This window comes from Saccopteryx bilineata, chromosome 1 (assembly GCF_036850765.1).
Source record: "Saccopteryx bilineata isolate mSacBil1 chromosome 1, mSacBil1_pri_phased_curated, whole genome shotgun sequence".
NCBI classification, from domain to species: domain Eukaryota; kingdom Metazoa; phylum Chordata; class Mammalia; order Chiroptera; family Emballonuridae; genus Saccopteryx; species Saccopteryx bilineata.
This window is the reverse complement of record NC_089490.1, coordinates 317860925-317881034: the sequence shown is the minus strand read 5'-3', so window position 1 is coordinate 317881034 and position 20110 is coordinate 317860925.

Here is a 20110-nt window from a genome sequence, read left to right as displayed (position 1 = left end):
CAACATCACCGTCCCCCTGCTGTCCGCTGCCACCATGCCTCGGCCACCGAACACCCCGCAGGAAGTCATGATAAGGCATAATGATGAGGCCCTCCCAGCCAACACATCCCCGCAGGCATGCTGAGCCAGACCAGCGGACCTGCTCTGAGGCTTTGGGAAAGGCCTGGGCAGAAGGTCAGCGGGAGGTTTTACCTCTCCTGAGTCCCTTTCATCCCATTTGCCAGTGTTGACTGGGAACTATAGGACATGGTAAAAAAAAGGCGTGATTAGCCTCTCTTGAGCCACCCACCAAAGGAAAACAACTGCCCAAACACTCATGCCCGCAAGCACCCTCTACAAATATATCTGACTTAGTTTTGTATGGAGGGTTTCAGACCTACCATTTCTAAGGCAGTAGTTGACTCTCAATAGCATGTATTGAGCACTTACTGTATAGAAGCATGGCACATTAAATGCACCATGTTATTGCAGTCCTCAAAACATAACACATGTCTGTTATTTCCTATTTTACAAATGTTAGAACGGAAGCTCAGAGAGGTTATTGTAATGTGCCCAGGGTTACACAGCTGATAACTCGCAAGTCCTGGATCTGAACCCAGGTCTATCTCATTAAATAAATTTAATGTTTTGTGCCTTGATAGGAAACAGATCCCTTGCTCTCCAAAGCAGGATGGCCCTCTGCTGTGAATATACCTTCTTAGTACTTTAAAGGGGAACTCTAGTTATTGATCCCAGACTGGCTGAGCACTGACTTTGGAGTGACAAAGATCTGGTTTCGAGTCCAGGAGCTTACAAGCATGTGTCTTTGTGCCAAGCTGCTTTCTCACCTCTAAACTGGGAGTCACAGCATCAACCCCTATCACTGGGTTGTTGTGATGATTAAATAAAAAACATGTAAATATTTAGAACCATGCTTGGCATATCATAAGCTCTCAGTAAGTATCAGCAACTAACATCATGGGTTTGATGTTGAGCCCTTAATGTATGTCATTTGACATACATTATGTTATGATCCCCATTGTACAAAAGGTAATACTGAGGCTCACACAGATGAAGTCAAATGCTTGAGGTTGCACGGCTAATAAGGGTGTAGGGGCAGTCAGGAGACCCAGGAGGAGCAGCTCAGCCGTGTGTACCCCCCATCCTTACCTTATTGATGGCAGTGCAGGTAGACAGTCTCCTCCATGAGGATGGTCATGATGTAGTCCCAGCAGGTGCTAGAAGGGGAAGGAGGGCTAGACCTGCAGGATGCCTGCCCACCTCATTGTGGGGAAGGGCCAGGGGGTCAGCAAATCACACTCAAGGCCTCTTCTCACCAGAACCCGCCTATCCCCAACATCTGTAACATAGTCTTCCCAGACACTATCACCCCTTTATACCAGCACCCCAATTTTATAATTCCTCATTCTTTGGTACTGGCACCTCAATTTTATAAACTCCCTATGCTCCCAGTCTGAGGCTGATCCTACCCACCCTGTACCCCGGGACACCAAGAATGGCAACCTGACCTGAGACAGGCCAATAAGCATATTCCACTGTTTCTGCCACAATGATTGATCGAGGGATGGCAACTATAAAGCAAGCAGAACCAATGAAATTCAACTATTGGAAATATGTTAGAATTACTGGGGAAAACGCTCCCTTCTGCTAGGAGAGTAGTGAGGATGCTAGAAGTCTGGAGATGTGGGGGCCATGGCAAGTAAAAGCCGGCCTGACAATGGAGTCCCGAGTTGGGAAAGCAGAGCCTGCGATGATGAAAGTGTCCAGGTCTTCCTCATTCCGGTCCCTGGACCCAGCCATGCCTGAAGCCACTGTCCCAGCATTTTTTAGTTCCTGTGCACAAATGCATATCAGCTTGAGTTTAGTTTTCTATCATTGGTTGTAAATCTTGATAACTCTGACCCAACCTCAGGCAACCGTGTGTCCATGTGAAGGACTCAGAATAGCCACTCAACAGCCTTGACTTCACAAGTCCCCGCTGTATGACCTAAAGGCATCTGTGAGCCTCAGTTTTTTTCTCTGAAAACAGGGATGCATCCTGTCTAGCCCCTGGTTTGACAAAAGGGCCAAATGAGGCCTAAAGAAAGGGAGTGATGTACTTCTGGTCATCCAGAGAGGTGAGGGCTGATAAAAAACTTGGTCCCATAACATACATTTATCCATTGAATTATTTGTTGTCTCCTTCATTATAACGTAAATACAACGTAAGCTCTGAGAAGGTAAAGATTTTCTTCTCCTTTTGTGCATCTGCTATCTCTTTCGTATCTAGCTCAGTCCTGAGCATTTGGCAGCTGCTCAGTTGGTATTTAATAAATAGACGCAGGTGCCCTGACCTGCCTGTTTTGTCTCACAAAACTGATCTGAGTCCCTGTGCTATACAATGTGTGGCAGGTGCTGGGGAGAAGACAGGAGCAAAAGAGAGTCCTTGCCTTCATGGAACTGAGGTCTGTAGGGTGGGACAGTCAGTGTACAAAGGAGGAAGATTTAGTGCGTGACTATGATTTTGTAAATGCCACAAAAAAGTTGTAGGGTTCTGTGTGCTCTGAACTCAACTGGAAGGTCAGGGAAGGCCTGACCCCAAGGTTTAAAATAAATAAGTTGAGGTACGGTCCCGGGCCAGGAGCACCCCTTTGGCCCCGCACTGTGGCTGGAGGTGAATGATGTGGCCCAGCCCAGCACTGACCAAACCTGCCATCGACCCTCTCTGAGGGGAGGTGGTGACCTCTGCACAGGATGTGACCAGCTTAGAAAACAGTATTCATCACATCAAGGCTCCGGGTTATTTACTCACAATGAAACTTAACATTAAACAGAACACGATAATAGTGTTCTCCTTGTGTTCCTTGAAAAGAGTCCTCATTTTAGTCATATGAATACTTGCAGATTAATCCTATGATGTCTGTGTGCTGCTTCAGGATAAAGATCAGGGTGAAGGGGTGGGTGGATGGCTTTAGGGCTGCGTGATGGCTACTCAAGTCCTTTCTATTTTTATGTTGGAAATTCTCACAATCAAACAGGCAAGGCAACGTAAAAGGAAAATAAGAGCAGATGCTGACTACACACTGTACTGTGGTTTGTCCTCCCCACCAACTGCCCAGACTCCCTCAAGTTGGACGACTGGATGCTCATCCCTCTCCACAGTGGCTTCCCTTCACTCTTCCTGAACTGCACCTCACTGTGCTGGGACACAGGGCACTGCAGCAGGGAGCCCCAGTCCCCTTTCTTGGAGCGTGACTCCAATCTCTGCTGGGTCTTGTAAATCCAGGACATCAGAGCAGCAGAGCCCTGGACCAGATGTGCACCACTGACACTTCCTGCCTCCCTTTTTAAACTGAGTGATAGGCAAGTTGACGGCAGATGGCAGAATGTTTGTCATTGTGGGTTTATGAAATCTATGTTATTTCTGGGTGGTGTTTTGCCAGGGCTCTGCCTGACGCCTATACTCTAAGATTTTTCCCATTGTTTTATGATTCTCCCCAAGTCATTGAGTTACCCATGAGGCCACTGCTTCAGGGACACTGGGCTAAGCATCTGTAAGAACCAGATGGAGCATCAGGTAGGGTCGGGGCACAAGAAATGGGACATACTTAACTGCACCAGGGGAGGGGAGGGACCTGGTGCCCTTCCTCTTCTCATAATCCAGCTCTCCCTAACCTGTTCTATAGTTGGCTGCACGCTGCTTCAAGGTCGTGACATCAGCCGACAGGTCCAGGGGCAGGTACCCTGACACAGCCTCCATGCCATCCCTCTGCAGAGAGAGGAAGACTCAGGTCTGGTTGTAGTGCCAGAGTTGACAGTGAACATGGTGTGTGGCCCACCAACTCAAGGACACATAACCAGAACCAAGAGGTTGGGTCATTCCCTATAAGATCTTGGCCATTTGGAAGACCCTGAACCTTCTTATAAGTGGCCGTGTAAAGCAAAGCCATTTGCAGTCAACCACCCAGGATGGGTTTTATAGATCCCGCTGTGAACTGCCCACCCCCAACACTTTCACACTCATGCTTCCCTCCTGAGGCCCAGGAGTCCTGCTGCAGGATGGAGCCTGGGGTTCTTTAGAATCGGGCAGGAGCTCTCTCCCTCTCAATATCACGCTTTCCAAAGCAGAAGACATTTATCTACCATCAAGTTAGTCAGTCTATTGGAGGGAAATACAGCAGCTGAGCTCTATGTTCTATCTCCCGGACATTACCCAGAAGCCCTCCTCAACATCCGCACTGTACTCCTCACCCGGCAGCCTGATCCTCTGTCTTCCCAACCTGCCCTCAGAGTTTCTTACCTGCTCCATTGTATCCAAGCGGCGAGGGGTGTCTCCAGGTAGAAGACATGGCTGTAGAAGCGATGGCTCCTCTACCACATTCACCTCAACAACATTACAGACTGACAGCTAACAGTTACTGAGCATCAAACGTGGCTCAGGGTCACACACATCATCTCATTTAAACACCCGAGCCTTCAACTACATCAGGAAGCTCTGCTGTAGTCTTTCATCCATTCAAAGATGTACATTTGTTCTTCTCATTTTAATGGACCTGAAATGAGGATGCATCTTATAATCAGTAGGATCTCACTGGTGTGATATCATTGTCATTGCCTGATCTCATGCAAACTCTGGTACAGCTGTTCATACGGTCAAATCAATTAAGTTTTGTGCATGGTGGTTACTGCGCATGTGCAGTACAGGCGCTGTTTAAAATGTCTTCATCCTTGCCTGGATATTTTAGCTAGTTGGTGAGTTCAATCCCCAGTGAGGGCATATACAAGAATCAACCAATAAATGCATAAATAAGTGGAACAACAAATTTATCTCTCTACCCACATCCTTTTTTCTCTCTCTCTAAAATAAATTCTAAAGTTAAACAAATAAAATGTTGTCAAAAAGAATACCTTGGGAATTGAAAAGTTACTGTGTATGCAGGATGGCTTGGAACAGAGCATTGGGGCCCTAATATGATATTCACCATTCCAGGGATGCCCACAAATGCAGATTTTTGTGCAAACCAACAACTAAGTGCAGTGCTTGAAAGAAATGCTGCAATTTCATACTCTAAATAATAAGTCACCAAAATTTTTCTTTAAAGGGTCAGATAGGGACTATTTTTGGCTTTTCAAGCAATACAGGGTCAGATGCAACCACTCAGCACTACCATTATAACATGAAAGCAGCCATACACAACCTGTAAACCAGTGAGTATGGCTGTGTTCCAATAATGCGCTATTTATAAAGATAGGTAGAGGGCTCAATTAGGCCCATGGGCTATACTTCGTTGATTCTTTCTCTTTATAGAATAGAAAATGATATTTGGTGGAGAAATAAGGGCATTGATGACCCTAAGTCAACCATTATACAGAAAATTGGACCCTAAAGTGTAAGTAGTTTTAGGACTATGATAACTAATGCATTTCAATTATATACTCCAATGTGTATACTTGAGAGTATAATATATTATTTATAAAAGAAATCTATATCCAAACAAATCTCAGAGCTCTTTCAAAAACTATAAAATAAAATTTTCAAGTAGTGAGAAAACATTGTATATAATTTAATAGTGTCTTAAATTTCTTGATGGTTTAAATTAGCAATAATCACGCCTCGGATAAACCTCATTGGCTATGATTCCTAATGGTTTAAAGATGGTGTATCTTGGCCCTGGCTGGTTGGCTCAGTGGTAGAGCTTCGGCCTGGCGTGCAGAGGTCCTGGGTTCGATTCCCAGCCAGGGCACACAGGAGAAGCGCCCATCTGCTTCTCCACTCCTCCCCCTCTCCTTCCTCTCTGTCTCTCTCTTCCCCTCCCACAGCCGAGGCTCCATTGGAGCAAAGATGTCCCAGGCGCTGGGGATGGCTCCTTGGCCTCTGCCCCAGGCGCTAGAGTGGCTCTGGTCGCGACAGAGCGACGCCCCGGAGGGGCAGAACATCGCCTCCTGGTGGGCAGAGCGTCGCCCCCTGGTAGGTGTGCCAGGTGGATCCCGGTCGGGCGCATGCGGGAGTCTGTCTGACTGTCTCTCCCCATTTCCAGCTTCAGAAAAATACAAAAAAAAAAAAAAAAAAAAAGATGGTGTATCTTAAATTGGCAGTTTCCTAGGTCTTGAGAAATGGGGTGTTGTACTCATTATGATGTGGACACCGAGACTCGGATGGAGCAGTGACTTGCTCAGGGTCTCCCAGTGATCATAACTGTGCCCACAGAGCTGGAGTGACCAACCACTCTCCCTCTGCTTCCTCTCAGTGAGTTCAAACACTGTGCTGACCCTGATGTTCCCAGGGAGGGGACAGCAAAGGAGATATCCCATGAAGGTAGGGGCTCCATATGCTTTGCTCACTGCTCAGCTGTGGGGCCTGGCCCAGTGCAGGGGTAAGAAGGGTGACTGGTAAGTGGCACAGGCTCTAACACTTCACAGCCTGAACTCAAATAACAACTCTGTCTGTTATTTCACCTGTCTGGGCCTCAGTGTTTTCATCTGTGGTAATAACACCTGCCCCAAATGCTGTTGTGAGATTGAAATGAGTGGATGCAATTAAAAGTATTTAGCATAGTGCCTGACAATTAGGAATTGCTTAATAAATATTAACTATGAAGATTGTTTATCTTGCTGTTCTAAGCAGTTAGCACTTAGCAAGTTTCATATAAATGTTTGCTGACTAACAGCAAGAGAGAATGAACGGCTAGATGAACATTGATGAGTGAACAGGTGATAGACAGATGGATTTAAAAGTGAATGGTAAGTGGATGGATGGGTGGTAAATGGATACCCATACAGGCAGATGGATGAAGAAACAGCGGGAAAAGCAGGACAGAGCGACTGGCTGACTGGAGATATTGGTGTGTGGATGGACGCATGGATAGATTCCATAGAAGAAAACACTGGCATCTGGATGAACAGATGGATAGCAGACATATCAGCAGATGAACGAATAGATGGAGGAGTAGGAGGATAAATGCATTGATGAGTGAGCACCTGGAGCCAAAGGGAACTTCTCTATAACATGGAGCAGGACCCCCAGTGTAATTCTGAGCCCAACATGAACTCTCACCTGCTGAAGAAGAACATTGCTCATGACAGACTGCAGGGTAGCCCGGGAGCTCCGGTGCATGGTTGTGGGTAGAGAGTGATGGGAGGTCATCATTTGCTGCCACTCAAATGATCCTCTGGATCTGGCAGTGTGAGGGGAGGTAGAGGATGAGGCCTGGAGTGACCTTCAAAGCCTCACTTCATTCCTGGCCTGACACTGAATGAGTACTTCAGTCTAACTCCCCACAGGGTGCCATTGCCCACCCCACTCACGCAGACAGCTGGACGCTTATGAACTAGTCCTGTCATGGGTGTGAACTGTGGATATGGTGCCTCTGGACGAGCTCAATGTGGTGAGTTTGGCCCAGGAGTGACCCACCGTCTTCATCTGGTCACTGGACCTGCTGCAGAGCTGATGGGGTTGGCACTGCTCAGTCCCAGAATGTTCATCCTCCTATCTACCACCAGATGGGCCCACTTCACTATCCCTCCAATCCAGACAGCTAGAATGTCCCAGGGTCCTGCTAAAAAGGGGCCAGCCCAAGACCCTGGGAGCGAGAGACAGGGAACAGATGATTTTGTAGGGGAGAGTGGTGGAGGGTAAAAGAGGCCCTTAGGAGGTACCTCGTGAGCCAGGAATAGATATTCCGATGAAGGTCAGGGCACTGGGCCACTTATCCAACAAAGACGCAAAGATGAGGCCATCCACGGGGTCCTGAAGAGCATCGTTTTCCTAGTATTTACTAGCAAGAGGGAAGGACATGCAGGTTTGGATTGTGACAGAGGTGGATTAAGGTCGGTTGAGGCCCTAGGCACAGAAGAAAATATTGGGCCCCCTAAAAAAGAGAGAGATAGAGAAAATAAAAATACATGTTAACCATATTTTAAAATAAATAAAAATATTATGTACTATTTTTTTAAATAAATTTTTATTAATGGTAATGAGATGACATTAATAAATCAGGGTACATATATTCAAAGAAAACATGTCTAGGTTATTTTGTCATTAAATTATGTTGCATACCCCTCGCCCAAAGTCAGATTGTCCTCCGCCACCCTCTATCTAGTTCTCTGTGCCCCTCCCCCTTCCCCTAACTCTCTCCCTCCCTCCCATGTCCTCCCTCCCCCCACCCCTGGTAACCACCACACTCTTGTCCATGTCTCTTAGTCTCATTTTTATGTTCCACCAATGTATGGAATCATGTAGTTCTTGCTTTTTTCTGATTTACTTATTTCACTCCTTATAATGTTATCAAGATCCCACCATTTTGCTGTAAATGATCTGATGTCATCATTTCTTATGGCTGAGTAGTTTTCCATAGTGTATATGTGCCACATCTTCTTTATCCAGTCTTCTATTGAAGGGCTTTTTGGTTGTTTCCATGTCTTGGCCACTGTGAACAGTGCTGCAATGAACATGGGGCTACATGTGTCTTCACGTATCAATGTTTCTGAGGTTTGGGGGTATATACCCAGTAGAGGGATTGCTGGGTCATAAGGTAGTTCTATTTGCAGTTTTTTGAGGAACCACCATACTTTCCTCCATAATGGTTGTACTACTTTACAGTACCACCAACAGTGAATGAGGGTTCCTTTTTCTCCACAGCCTCTCCAACATTTGCTATTACCCGTCTTGTTGATAATAGCTAATCTAACAGGGGTGAGGTGGTATCTCATTGTAGTTTTGATTTGCATTTCTCTAATAACTAATGAAGCTGAGCATCTTTTCATATATCTGTTGGCCATTTGTATCTCTTCTTGGGAGAAGTGTCTGTTCATGTCCTCTTTCCATTTTTTTATGGGATTGTTTGTTTGTTTGTTGTTGAGTTTTATGAGTTCTTTGTAAATTTTGGATATTAGGCCCTTATCTGAGCTGTTGTTTGAAAATATCATTTCCCATTTAGTTGGCTGTCTGTTTATTTTGATATCAGTTTCTCTTGCTGAGCAAAAACTTTTTATTCTGATGTAGTCCCATTCATTTATCTTTGCCTTCACTTCTCTTGCCATTGGAGTCAAGTTCATAAAATGTACTTTAAAACCCAGGTCCATGATTTTAGAACCTATGTCTTCTTCTATGAACTTTATTGTTTCAGGTCTTATATTTAGGTCTTTGATCCATTTTGAATTAATTTTAGTACACGGGGACAGGCTGTAGTAAAGTTTCATTCTTTTGCATGTGGCTTTCCAGTTTTCCCAACACCATTTGTTGAAGAGGCTTTCTTTTCTCCATTGTGTGTTGTTGGCCCCTTTATCAAAGATTATTTGACCATATATATGTGGTTTTATTTCTGGGCTTTCTATTCTGTTCCATTGGTCTCAGTGTCTATTTTTCTGCCAATACCATGCTGTTTTGATTATCATGGCCCTATAATATAGTTTAAAGTCAGGTATTGTAATGCCCCCAGCTTCATTCTTTTTCCTTAGGATTGTTTTGCTTATTCAGGGTTTTTTATAGTTCCATATAAATCTGATGATTTTTTGTTCCATTTCTTTAAAAAATCTCATAGGGATTTTGATGGGAATTGCATTAAATTTGTATATTGCTTTGGGTAATATGGCCATTTTGATTATATTTATTCTTCCTATCCAAGAACAAGGAATATTTTTCCATCTCATTGTATCTTTTTCGATTTCCCTTAACAATGCTTTGTAATTTTCATTATATAGGTCCTTTACATTCTTTGTTATGTTTATTCCTAGGTATTTTATTTTTTTTGTTGCAATCGTGAAGGGGATTATTTTTTTGAGTTCGTTTTCTAATATTTCATTGTTGGCATATAGAAAGGCTATGGACTTTTGTATGTTAATTTTGTATCCTGCGACCTTACTGTATTGGTTTATTGTTTCTAATAATCTTTTTGTGGAGTCCTTCGGGTTTTCGATGTATAGGATCATATCATCAGCAAAAAGTGATACCTTTACTTCTTCTTTTCCGATATGGATGCCTTTTATTTCTTTGTCTTGTCTGATTTCTCTGGCCAGAACTTCTAGCACCACGTTAAATAAGAGTGGAGAGAGTGGACAACCCTGTCGTGTTCCTGATTTAAGGTAGAAAGTCCTCAGTTTTATGCCGTTTAATAGGATGTTGGCTGATGGTTTATCATATATGGCCTTTATCATGTTGAGATATTTTCCTTCTATACCCATTTTGTTGAGAGTCTTAAACATAAAATTGTGTTGTATTTTATCGAAAGCCTTTTCTGCATCTATTGATAAGATCATGTGGTTTTTGTTCTTTGTTTTATTGATATGGTGTATTACGTTAACCGTTTTACGTATGTTGAACCATCCTTGAGATTCTGGGATGAATCCCACTTGATCATGATGTATTATTTTTTTAATATGTTGTTGTATTCGGTTTGCCAGTATTTTGTTTAGTATTTTAGCATCTGTATTCATTAGAGATATTGGTCTGTAGTTTTCTTTCTTTGTGCCATCCTTGCCAGGTTTTGGTATGAGGGTTATGTTGGCCTCATAAAATGTGTTTGGAAGTATTGCTTCTTCTTCAATTTTTTGGAAGACTTTGAGTAGAATAGGAACCAAGTCTTCTTTGAATGTTTGATAGAATTCACTAGTATAACCGTCTGGGCCTGGACTTTTATTTTGGGGGAGGTTTTTAATAGTTTTTTCTGTTTCCTCCCTGCTGATTGGTCTGTTTAGGCTTTCTGCTTCTTCATGACTCAGTCTAGGAAGGTTGCATTGTTCTAGGAATTTATCCATTTCTTCTAGATTGTTGTATTTGGTGGCATATAATTTTTCATAGTATTCTACAATAATTCTTTGTATATCTATGATGTCTGTGGTGATCTCTCCTCTTTCATTTTGGATTTTATTTATTTGAGTCCTGTGCCTTTTTTCCTTGGTGAGTCTTGCCAAGGGTTTGTCAATTTTGTTGATCTTTTCAAAGAACCAGCTCCTTGTTTTATTGATTTTTTCTATAGTTTTTCTGTTCTCTATTTCATTTATTTCTGCTCTGATTTTTATTATCTCCTTTCTTCGGCTGGTTTTGGGTTGTCTTTGTTCTTCTTTTTCTAGTTCCTTAAGATGTGAAGTTAAGTGGTTTACTTCGGCTCTCTCTTGTTTGTTCATATAGGCCTGAAGTGATATGAACTTTCCTCTTATTACTGCTTTTGCTGCATCCCAGAGATTCTGATATGTCGTATTTTCATTTTCATTTCTCTGTATATATCTTTTGATCTCTGCGCTTATTTCTTCTTTGACCCATTCATTTTTTAGAAGTATGTTGCTTAGTTTCCACATTTTTGTGGGTTTTTCCCCCTCTTTTCTGCAGTTGAATTCTAGTTTCAAGGCTTTATGATCAGAAAATATGCTTGGTACAATTTCAATTTTTCTAAATTTGCTGATATTGTCTTTGTGGCCCAAAATATGGTCAATTCTTGAGAATGTTCCATGTACACTAGAGAAAAATGTATACTCTGTTGCTTTGGGATGAAGTGTCCTGTAGATGTCTATCATATCCAGGTGTTCTAGTATTTCGTTTAAGGCCACTATATCTTTATTGATTCTCTGTTTGGATGACCGATCTAGAGCCGTCAGCGGTGTATTGAGGTCTCCAAGTATGATTGTATTTTTGTTAGTTTTTGTTTTAAGGTCAATAAGTAGCTGTCTTATATATTTTGGTGCTCCTTGGTTTGGTGCATATATATTAAGGATTGTTATGTCTTCTTGATTCAACTTCCCCTTAATCATTATGAAATGACCATTTTTGTCTCTGAGTACTTTTTCTGTCTTGTAGTCAGCATTATTAGATATGAGTATTGCTACACCTGCTTTTTTTTGGGTGTTGTTTGCTTGGAGTATTGTTTTCCAGCCTTTCACTTTGAATTTGTTTTTATCCTTGTTGCTTAGATGTGTTTCTTGTAGGCAGCATATAGTTGGATTTTCTTTTTTAATCCATTCTGCTACTCTGTGTCTTTTTATTGGTAAGTTTAATCCATTTACATTTAGTGTAATTATTGACACTTGTGTGTTCCCTACTGCCATTTTATAAATTGCTTTCTGTTAGTTTTGTATCTAGTTTGATTCTTCTCTTTTGTTTTTCTATCATTTGTTTTTGTTTGTTTGTGTTCCATACTTCTTTCCTCTGTTGCTACCTTTTTTAAGTCAAGTGTTTTTGTGGTGGTTTTTTCAAGGGTGGTTACCATTAAGTAATGAAAAGGGTACCTACCATATTCATTGTAGTACCCTATCTTATGAGTATTTCTGCACTCCATCGTCCTTTGCTACTGTTAATCTCCATCCTCTCCCCCCTTTTTTTCCTTTGTTGTCACAGTTTAAGTTTCGTTTTATTGTGTTCTTGGTGGAGCTGTTACTTGCGGTGTTGTTTTCTTTTGTTCTTTGAATCTGGTTGGAAAACCCCCTTTAGTATTTCCTGGAGTGGGGGCTTTCTGTTGATAAATTCTCTCATCTTTTCTGTATTTGTGAATGTTTTTATATCTCCTTCATACTTGAAGGATAGCTTTGATGGGTATAGTATTCTTGGCTGAAAGTTCCTCTCTTTCAGGGCTTTAAATATTGGGGTCCACTCTCTTCTAGCTTGTAGAGTTTCTGCTGAGAAATCTGATGATAATCTAATAGGCCTTCCTTTATATGTTGTACTCTTCTTTTCCCTGGCTGCCTTGAGAATTTTTTCTTTGTCATTGGTTTGTGTCATCTTTATTATGATGTGCCTTGGAGTGGGTTTGTTGGGGTTAAGAAAACTCGGTGTTCTGTTTGCTTCTTGAATTTGAGGCTTTAGTTCTTTCCACAGGCTTGGGAAGTTCTCGTCTATTATTTGTTTGAGTATATTCTCCATTCCATTTTCTTTCTCTTCTCCCTCTGATATACCTATTATTCTTATGTTATTCTTTCTGATGGAGTCAGACAATTCCTGTAGGGGTTTCTCGTTTTTTATTATTTTTGAGTCTCTTTCTTCTTCTCTCTGTTGTGCCTCAAGTTGTTTGTCTTCTATTTCACTAATCCTATCTTCAATCTGGGCTGTTCTGTCAGCTAAGCTTGGTACCTCGTTTTTCAGCTCGTGAATTGAGTTTTTCATTTCTGTTTGATTTGTTTTTATAGTTTCAATTTCCTTGGTAATATATTCTTTGTGTTCATTGAGTTGTTTTCTGATCTCCCTATATTGCCTTTCTGTGTTTTCTTGTATATCGCTGAGTATTTTTAAGATTTCTATTTTAAATTCTCTGTCATTTAGCTCCAAGGCTTCCAATATGTTAAGTCTTTTCTCCATAGATTTTTCCACATCTATTTGTGTTACCTCTCTTTCTTTTGTATCCATAATATTTTATTTCCTCTTTCTTATTGGCATCTGAGGGTGGTCTTGTTGATAGCACTAATTAGAATTAATAAAGAGTAAAAAGTAAAAAAAAAAAAAAAAAGGTAAAACACCCCACAAAAAAAAACAGTAATAATTTATTATTTCCCCCTTTTTTCTTTCTTCTCTTTTCCTCCTCTCCCCTCCTCAGGGAAATATCGTGCCTATAATGGAGGGCCTGATTTGGGGTGAAGAGTTCAAGGGGCAAAAAAAGGGAGTAGAGACCTACTAAATGCAAAAAAAAAAAGGAAGAAAATCTTAGACAAGCATAAGATGATTTGCTTGTAAGTGATGGTCAACTAAGAGATATAATGAGAGGGATAAGAGGGAACCAGAAAAAAGGACCAAAAAAGAATAATAAAGAAGAAAAAAATAAAAATAATAAGTAAAAATCTGTTGTATTAAGTGGAGCGAAGACTAAATACAATGGAGACCTTGGGTTGGGAGGACCCAACATGCCACAAAAATAAACAAACAAGAAAAAAACAAAAACAAAAGCAAAAAAGAAAAATAAAGCCAAAAAAAGCCTTGAGTCCCAAATTAACTAATTTGTTCGTGATTGAGGATTAAATGGGAGGAAAGTAAAACGAGAAAAGAAAAAACGAATAGAAAGGAAAAAATAAGAAAAAGAGAAAAACGAAGGAAGAAAAAAAAAAGGAAGAGAAAAAAACAAAATAAAGGAAAACAAAAAAAAAAAAAGAGGAGAGAGTGAGAGTTAAGTGTTTTGGAGTATAACCTTAAAGGAGGGTGAGGATGAAGAAGAGAAATAAAATGTAACACTCATGGGTAGTGTAGTTCAAGAAAAGGGAAGCATAAGATGGGCAGAGAATAGAAGGACCGAGGTGGAGGAAATAGAAATAATAATAATAAAGGCAATAAGATAGAAGGAACAAACAACAACAACAAAAAAATTAGTGGAACAAGTTGTAAAGTCTGTGGATTTTTCTTGATTTTGAGAGGTTAACTTCTTCCTTTTTCTTTTCTCTCCCTCTTCCTGGTCGGTGACTCTGTACCCCAGGCTCTGCCCCTGTGTCACACTTAGGTAGGGATTTGCAGTTGATGGGATTCTATGGCAATGTCATATAATTGGCTTTAGTCTTGCTGGTAGTCAAGGCTTGTTGGCGTTTGCAGGGTCCAACGATGAGAGAGTTTGCTTTCCTGGATTCTCTCTCCTAGTCCCCCCTCCTGAATTAGCAGCCTGGTGATCCAGCTATAAGGCTGCAACTGCTTCTGCCTGGGGAGTAAGAGGCTCAAAGAGCTGGGAAATCCCCACTCTATCCCCACTCAGTGCAAGGCTTTGGGAAAGGCTCTGGCAGTCAGGGCCTCCAGTGTAATCAGGCGGGGGTGGGAGTCAATTGTTGTCAAGGTGACTGTTCAGCGCCTAGCATTCAGTTGGACCTCTCAACCCAGGATTTCCACACTTTGTAGCCTGTTTTGGCTGGGAAGAAGAGGCACTAGTCTCTGCTTGTGACTAGTGTAGTATAGATCTTATTATCTGCCAAGTCCTTCTTGTTAGCGTTTATCCCTGAATATGGAGGCTCTATCAATCAGAAGTTGCCCCCGCCCCTTTAGCGAGAGGCACTAAAAAATATCACGCCTCTTGTCTTGGGTCGCTGAACTGAGAGAGATCTTATCAATTAGAACCGAGGGTGCGCAGATTTCATGGGTTAAGCTAATTTCAGTGATTGGGTCGCAGCTGTGCTCCCGAAGGTATTTTAGGCTGCCTGCGCGCCCCTCCCCCAACGCTTGATTGTTAGCTTGAATGGCTGGGTGAGGTGCCCCGCCCCCGGAGAGAATCTCCCAAGTAGGGAAGACCACCCTGTTGCCTCTCCCGCTCGCCCTGCCACTGGCGGCTGGATCGCACCAGGTGCAGGATAATGGGGCACCCTCGGTGCGCGGGCCAGTAGGGCGCTCTGGGTGTGTGGAATGCCCAGGGCACGCGCGTGAATGGGGTGCTCCGGGCACCGGTGGCTGGCGACTCTCACTCGCATTGTGCGGGCCGCTGGGAACGTTAGCGGTGCTCGCTCTGCAACCGGACCGGGCGCGAGCCCGCGGCTGCTCGCGGCTCCCGAGTGTGGGCTGACTCACCACAGGCGCACTCCCTCGCGGCTTGAATGAACGTCCCTGCGGTAGCTTCCTCCACACCCTCGTCTCTCAGATTCAAGTGATAACAATCCTTTCGCTTTCAGTTTGTGTGGAACTCCGGAATGCTCCGAGGATAAATTTTTCTGTTTCTAGTTGATAAATTTGTTGTGATTTAGGGGAGATCTGTCGGACGCGCAACTCTCATATGTGCCTGCCCATTTCCGTGATGTCACTCTGTATTATGTACTATTAATGTTAAAATTGCACATATAAAACCAAACTTGGTGTCATTTTAAAAAATGTGTAAAGTTGGGGTTTTGTGGGGCCCTCAGAAGGTTGGGCCCAGGGTGTAAACCCACTGTTAAATCTGCCTCTGGATTGTGACCAACATAAGGATCACAACCCCCTATTGCAGGGGTCCCCAAACTACGGCCCTAGGGCCACATGCGGCCCCCTGAGGCCATTTATCCGGCCCCCACCGCACTTCCAGAAGGGGCACCTCTTTCATTGGTGGTCAGTGAGAGGAGCATAGTTCCCATTGAAATACTGGTCAGTTTGTTGATTTAAATTTACTTGTTCTTTATTTTAAATGTTACATTTGTTCCCGTTTTGTTTTTTTTACTTTAAAATAAGATATGTGCAGTGTGCATAGGGATTTGTTCATAGTTTTTTTTATAGTCTGGCCCTCCAATGGTCTGAGGGACAGTGAACTGGCCCCCTGTGTAAAAAGTTTGGGGACCCCTGCCCTATTGCCTGGTTTGTTTGTTTGTTTGTTTAAAGAGTTTATTGATTAATTTTTAGAGAGGAGAGGGGGAGGGAGAGAGACAGAGAGAGAGAGAGAGAGGAAGAGTAGGAGCAGGAAGCATCAACTCTCATATGTGCCTTGACCAGGCAAGCCCGAGGTTTCATACTGGTGACATAAGCATTCCAGGTCGATGCTATATCCACTGTGACACCACAGGCCAGGCCACTGTTGACTGGTTGTTAAGAGCAGACAGAATGGGTTGAAGACCCCTCTGGTCACCTGGTTCCCTATTCTGTAAACCAAGGGTAACGATATGTCTGTAGAGCTGTTGGCAGGACTTTGGAGGGAGAGAACAGACATAGGCACTTAGTTTCCCATGGTGCTGGGCATGTAACTGCTTAATATGTGGCTCTAATAAAAGCCTGAATGAGGAAACAGAAAATAATTAGAAGGCTGCTGAGCTCTGGCTGGCAGGATCTGCCTGCGCTACATCTTCCATTCCAGACAGGAAGTCATGAAGAGGCACAGATGGTATCTACGCTTCTAATGTTATTGAGGCAACAAAATGCTTTTTAGTTGTGGTTGTCCCAAATGGCTTATTAACAGGCCTTTCTGTCCATACAATGAAAGTGGACAGTGCTGGTCTGACACTCTTCACACTGACCCCTGGCGTCTGATTCTTCAAAATAACATGTGAAGCCATTAATACTACAATGTTTGTGTTGGTTTTGTTTTAGTTGAGTTGTTGATTAGTGGTTTCTAAGTTTTTCCAAACATCTTACAGTCTGGAGAATAACACGTTTCAGAATTGGAAAGGACCTGACTTCTCGAGGACTCTCAGGCCCAGAGAGTGTCAGTGACTTGCTGCAGGCCACCCAGCAGGTGGATACAGGCATGGGCTACACCCAGCTGACATAGCTTTGCCCAACCTGCAGCTGAGGGTGAAAGACAAGGGATCCAGAGTCAGATAGACGAATGGGAGCCTAGCTCAGCTACCCCCTCCATTGCTGTGTGCCCCTGAGTTGGTGACCACCATCTCTGAGCATCAGTACACAGTGGCAGACTCATCTGCCCAGGCTAGCGGGAGGATTAAATGATGACCTGTGAAAACAGCACATCACAGAGTCCGACACCAGGAAGTTCTTACTAAATGGCTGAAAAATCATTGTAACTTTATTTTGGTGTTAGATCCAAAGATGCTACTTTAAGACATTTCCACTCCATTACTTTATTTTCTTCCAAAAATCAGAGGTTCCGTGATCATAAACCTTGTAAATACTACCTTAAAAAACAGCAGGGAGAGTTGGGAGCAAGAATTGACTGTAAATGGTACTTGAAGGAGTCTCTCTTCATTGGTGGGTTTCTTTCGAACAGTTCTCCATCCTGAATGTGTTGTTTCTACAAAACAATGTGTATTAACATCCCATAGAACTGTATAGCCACAGAAATGGAATATACGTAAAGACTGGTGAAATCCAAATATAGTTTGGCGACTTCCTGTGTACTCTGGTTGTGAGGAACATCATCACTGAAGGGAGGCAAGGACTCTTTACTAATGTTACAACTTCTGTGTGGATCTAAAATTAAAAATAAAAAATTAGGCCCTGGCCGGTTGGCTCAGCGGTAGAGCGTCGGCCTAGCGTGCGGAGGACCCGGGTTCGATTCTGGCCAGGGCACACAGGAGAAGCGCCCATTTGCTTCTCCACCCCTCCGCCGCGCTTTCCTTTCTGTCTCTCTTCTCCCCTCCCGCAGCCGAGGCTCCATTGGAGCAAAGATGGCCCGGGCGCTAGGGATGGCTCTGTGGCCTCTGCCTCAGGCGCTAGAGTGGCTCTGGTCGCAACATGGCGACGCCCAGGATGGGCAGAGCATCGCCCCCTGGTGGGCAGAGCGTCGCCCCTGGTGGGCGTGCCGGGTGGATCCTGGTCGGGTGCATGCGGGAGTCTGTCTGACTGTCTCTCCCTGTTTCCAGCTTCAGAAAAATGAAAAAAATAAAAAAAATAAAAAATAAAAAATAAAAAATTAAGTAAAACTACAGCATGCTGGCATTGCTGCTCAAATAACTACTAATTCTTTTGACTGATTTAGTAGGAAAACAAGGTCAGACACCAAAGTCAATACTGTATTTCCACATGTATAAGATGCTCCCATGTATAAAACGCACCTTAATTTGGGAGCCCAATATTTGAAAAAAAATGTATTACATAAAGTTATTGAACTCAAGTTTTATTCATCATAAAATTCATACACCTTCTCATCACTGTCAAAACTCCCATCCATTAGCTTGTTCTCATCTTTGATGACAAATCACTGTCTTCAACAATTAGTGCAAAAGCAAGTGCAAAAAAGTGAGAGATGCAAGTTAAAAAATCTACAACCACAGTATAAGACACACCCAATTTTTACACCTCAATATTTTTGGAAAAAGTTGCGTTTAATACATGCAGAGATACAGTAACTTCAGAGGTCCTGGTCCCATTGCAGATAGAGAATAGAGACACCTGAAAATTTATAAGAAGGTGAAGAGATTAACTGCAGCCCCAGAGCCTGGATTTCTTTATGGTCCTCTCCTGTCTCAAGGCCTTTGCACTTGCTGTTCCCTCTGCTGGGAACACTCTTCCCCACCCCTTCACCTAGCTAACGCAGACACACACTGCAAGTGGAAGCTTAACTGTCAAACTTCCAAATACTTTCCTGACCCACCAGCAGAAGATCAAACACCACCCCCCTGTCTTGGAACACTCATCACATATTACAACAATTTCTATTTGACTGTTTGCTTTTTTCTGCTACAATGTGAGATTCATGAGGGGAAGGACATTGTTTTGTATTTTCACTATATTTTCATAGCAAAGAAGCAAAGAATAAAAGATAACAATACCCACTGCATGTAAAGATGCAGTTAAACAGGCAATTTCGTATATCAAAAGGTGGGGAGAATCTGAGACATTTCCTTCTCTCTCTGGAAAAAAGTGCTGGTTATTGGGAGTCTCAGATTATGGATCCTTAAAGGGATCCCACTGCTCTTGGCATAATATGACAGGTAAGACCAATGCATTCCCAACATCTAGGTTAGTGTCTGGCACATAATGAATGATCATTAAGTGTGGGTGGAGTGCAGAGCGCATTCCTAGCAGCTGTGGCTGATGCCATGCTGTGAGAACACTCCAGCTCCCAGAACCCTCCTGGGCACACCCAGGAAAGGAGCTCGCTTGCCATAAGGAAGTGACTCTGTGCCAACCACACTGCTCTCTGATCTTTTCAGCCATTCGCTATGAAGGAAACACTGTAACACCCTATTGGCTGAACCCATGTATATAAGTTAGCTTACTTTCTTAATAAAATGGATCTGAGTCACTGAACCTGGTCCCTGGATTCGGGTCTTTGCATCTCCGTCATCCTCACCTCTGGCAGGACTTGTCCACAATTAAGTACTTATTGGATAGATAAGTGAATACATGGATGAATGCTTGCTAAGAGGACTCCAACTATAAAACCTTTACAGCAGATAATTCAGAGGTAGGAAAGAAAATGTAAAAAGACTCACTATGCACTTCTAAAATGCTATGTACTCACTAACTCCCCTTCTCATCTCTTTTCTGAAGTGGCAGCAATTCCTATTTCATTTACAAAAAGACAAAATAAGAAATAGAGGAACAGAGGACCTAAGTGATTTCCCTATGGTCTCATGGTTAGCGAGTAGACTGTGGGTAACTAACTGGAGAAGGAAGATCATCAAGATTTCAAGATCCTTATACCCCATTCCAAATGTGAGGACTCTGCATTGCTAATAAACACCTGAATCTTCCCAAGGCTCTAAGCTAGGCTAGTTCAGATTCGAATATCCAGAGACCTGTATTTAATAACTTTAAAATCAATTGTATATCAAAGGGAAAAGAGAAAGTGGCTTTGTGCTGAGGGGTGCATTCCTAAGGCTGCCA